This window comes from Sinocyclocheilus grahami, unplaced genomic scaffold (assembly GCF_001515645.1).
Source record: "Sinocyclocheilus grahami isolate Dianchi unplaced genomic scaffold, SAMN03320097.WGS_v1.1 scaffold234.1, whole genome shotgun sequence".
In the NCBI taxonomy this organism is placed as follows: domain Eukaryota; kingdom Metazoa; phylum Chordata; class Actinopteri; order Cypriniformes; family Cyprinidae; genus Sinocyclocheilus; species Sinocyclocheilus grahami.
In genome coordinates, this window is record NW_015505413.1 from 1103436 (window position 1) to 1107758 (window position 4323).

Below are 4323 nucleotides of genomic sequence, written 5' to 3' on the forward strand. Positions count from 1 at the left end.
AGCAAGGCACATTATCCCAAGTTACTTAAAATTCTCAGCAATCAGTGTGTATTTTAAATATGCATGCAGTGCATGTATTTGTAAGAAAACTGAATATTAAGTCACAAGTTAGTCCATACCTTCTCCAAAAGTTCCTTGGTAACATCGGTTAAAGGTTCATGGGAGAACTTGCAGTTGTCTCCTTGATAACACTTTGCTCCGGTGTGAAAGAACTTGCAAGGATACTCACTTACACTTTAGGGTCAAGGTCCAAAACGAGAGAAAAAAACAAGAGAAAACCCTTTCTTTTTTGACTAATGACATGTTAAGATTATCTCGTACTGTTAATCTGTAAAAACATATCCAAGAAATGTTTTGAAAGGATATTGTGCATGTATATACAGATATCTCCTTTGGTACAGTATCCCTGGACATAAAACTTGCACAGTTCTTTCTTTTTCTCTGGAACAACATTATCATGTTCAAACTTGCACTGGTCCCCCTGTGAAGCATTAAGATCACGTTACAACTGAATTTTGACAAATAAACACAAAGTACTGTTTAACCCAACATGTGTGTGATAAGGGTGAAATTAGCTTACTTTGATGCATCTACCCTCCAGGAAATATTTACAAATGTGCCTCCCATTGTGTTCAAACGTATGTTGATTAATGAATTCCTGGCTCATGATTGGACGCTTCTTCTGGAAACTGGGCGGTCCTCTAGAATCCTGTATGAGGACAAGACAATAACATGAGCGCCCTGAGATCTTACTGGAGATGGTTCACTCAAAAATGAGAAATTCTCACCCCATCTCCTCCACCCTGTTCTCCTCCTCGACCACGACCCCGGCCCCAGTTCTTGCCCTTCTGTTTCTTATTCTTGTTCGGCATTCCCCGTCCCCTGCCAATGGCACCACGACCTCTACCACGCTGCCCACCAACTATATAGCAAGCAAAAGAAAATAATGAGAGATAACCACAAGGAATGCCCAAAATTACAGGTTTAGTCTGTTGGGTCTTCAAATGAATTTCCATGCAGTCTTTTATTTTCTTTGTTAGTAAAGTAAACAACATACACTGCTGTTGTTGTCCCTTCACTCTTGGCCTCTTGGCCTGGTCTTTAGGCCCTGCCTTGCCATGACCAGATGATTCTTTAGCATGTTTGTATTTAGACAAAGAAATCCTCAAATCCTCCTCTTCATCATAGTCATACTTTTCTTCACTGTAGTCACTGTATTTGTCTAAATCGCTGTTCTTGTGCTGCATTGACCTTGGTGGTTTTGTGGGTTCATTTTCCCGCTGGAGACGTGGGTAGAAAAGAAAATTAACTGAAAGCTGCTGCTAACGAAATGTTAAATCCAGTACCTGACCCTGAACTCACCTGCACCAATTCTCCATCATGGTCACGATATGTTCCTTTGCTCTTCTTGCTCTTAGGTCTGTCTTGACGCTCGTGCTCTGAGTCATAGCTGTCTGAGCTGGAGCCACTGGATGGAGAGTGATGCTGAGGTGGAAAATGTTGAAAAAAGGTAAGAGAAAAGGTCAAAACTAGTAACAGTTGCACAAAAAGATAGGACAGAATGTACCTTTTGACGGTCTCGTCTCCTTCTCTTCGACCGTCGTTTTTCTTTAATTTTCCTGTGTCGCTTTCGGGAATGCCGGTGTGACTTTTCATCCTTTTCTCTGTCTTTTCCTTTCTCTTTCTCAACCTCTTCAGACTCCTCCTTAGTTTCCTTCACTACTTCTATGCTTATGCCTTCATCATCTATTTCTCCATCCTCCCTGTAAGATCAAACATGTTTGAGAATTTAATCAACAAAAACAATGAGCCAAGAAAGTGCTATCAAATGAGTGAAATAGCAAAATATTCTGAGCAAAACAGTCACTAGTATTCAATGGTGTTTGCTAAGCATCATTACTATTATTACTCACACACAGAATTAGGGGTTTATGATGAAGTTTTAAAGACTTGAGCCAAAAAGCAGCCACCCACAATCCTCTAGCAACCAGAGAGAACATCCTACAAACTTTATAGCAATGCATTGGCAAACACCCACAACAACACCATGGTATTGTGGCAGTGAGCTTTGCATAGGCCTTCAGTAAATATAAAATTATACTTACAACTCCTCTACAAAAACATAATAATAAAAAAATAACTAAAAACAAAAGAATAAACAAAAAAAGTGTCTACTCTGTTCTGAAGAGCATATTTTGCTTTTCTGCAATTTGCTTTTCTGTTCATAGTATTTAAAACAGTAATCTTTATATATATATATATATATATATATATATATATATATATATACGTTTAAGATGAAATAAATGATAACCTAATTATTTTGGGTAATTCCAGAGTCACATAATCAAGCAGCATAAACTTTCCTCTTAAATGCCCAATGCAAAATGAATGGAGCAGCAAACTCTTATTGGATTAAAACCAATACGGATGTGAATGTTTGTTTTGCCAGGTGTCAAATTCCCAAGTTTTCCAAGCGTTAAAGTTTGAAGTGAGAACAAGGACACAATAACACTGAGTGTCTGAAGATCTCAGTTTTACTAAATTTGGCCATGACACTACAGAAGGAAACCAAGATCTTTGGGATTTTATATAGCTAAATGGTGTCTCCTCTGTTCTGAAGAGCATATTTTGCTTTTCTGCAATTTGCTTTTCTGTTCATAGTATTTAAAACAGTAATCTTTATATATATATATATATATATATATATATATATATATATATACGTTTAAGATGAAATAAATGATAACCTAATTATTTTGGGTAATTCCAGAGTCACATAATCAAGCAGCATAAACTTTCCTCTTAAATGCCCAATGCAAAATGAATGGAGCAGCAAACTCTTATTGGATTAAAACCAATACGGATGTGAATGTTTGTTTTGCCAGGTGTCAAATTCCCAAGTTTTCCAAGCATTAAAGTTTGAAGTGAGAACAAGGACACAATAACACTGAGTGTCTGAAGATCTCAGTTTTACTAAATTAGGCCATGACACTACAGAAGGAAACCAAGATCTTTGGGATTTTATATAGCTAAATGGCATTAAATAGCATAACGCAGCATGGAGCATGCAAAAGATGGAACTATGGTACCTTAGTGTGCTTTGAAACACAAAACGATTGTTTCTACATAGTTAATACAAAGTCAATGTTTGTCAATGGGATGATGTAGTGACTAAGTATGTGAGATTACTGGTTTGATGACTAACTTGGTGTCTTCTGTGTTAAACTTTGAGGGCAAAAACAATAGGAAATGGAAGAAAACTCAATAATTATTACACCATTTTAACCACATAGCACTTTCTCAGTATTGAACATATGAGCCATGTACTCATGGGGAAATTTAGATAATGCACACAGAGATACAAGGTGTTACGCTGTTGCAAAAAAGTAATTAGCATGGGTTGGAGCTGCAATGAGATTTTTTTGCATCTGGATGCTGTCAAGACCAAGCCAGCAATCTCTTTATTCAATAATGCATGCTATGTTTACACAGCACCATTGGAAATATTTGCAACTTAAGCGCGACTTACATTAATAGGATATAAATGCATCTGAATTGGGGTCCGAAATTATCAAGAATCAGGCCATAAAAATCCTCCAAATATGGCTTAGATATTTAAAAGTGTGGGCCAAAATTATGTTATCCGCTACCTGAATTGATCAATATTTTATCTAGGCCTGTGTAGTTACGAGTTCAGAAATGATGACATTTCAATGAACTAATTCAACATTATTTCTGATAATGACATTTGATATAAATGGACAACACTCAGTGTGATGTTATAAAAATGTCGATGATGAATCATGCACAAAAAGACCAGGAATGCATGAAAGGAGATAAATAGGGTCAAGGGTCAGCTTAAGACAGACTCGGCCAACTCCAGAGCCTCCCATCACTGGCTGATAATTAAAACAGCTCAACACATGGCTTACAATGCCTCAACAGTCCTGTCATGAATCCCTACCAGACATGTTTTCCTTTCCCAGGTGGGCGGGGCGTTCCGATGGAACGTGAGTGGGCGGGGCATCGTACGCGTCGTGACTATTTACATATTCAACAGCCTTGACACGACTTATTAACATTACTGTAATAATAACCAGCTACTACAGCCTTCTACAAAAACCCAAATGTCCTTCAAAATCAGTTATATAAGAGCGCAAACAAGTGGGGAAAGCGATAAAAGATGAGCACTGTCACCTGCTTTCCTCTGCAACAGATATTGAAATGAGAGTACATGCAGGAAAATATGACCACTACTTAGTGAACTGGGGGAAAGGCCTGTCCAAAGACGAAAACGAAGCCTAACGTACTTGGGGGGGG

General features: G+C 37.8%; 1 protein-coding gene across 1 annotated transcript in view; it reads right to left on the minus strand.

Moving 5' to 3' along the window:
• Window positions 1-4323, minus strand: part of LOC107597633 (zinc finger CCCH domain-containing protein 6) — a 19973-nt gene that overhangs the window by 14898 nt on the left and 752 nt on the right. The gene's annotated exons all lie outside the window — the stretch shown is intronic.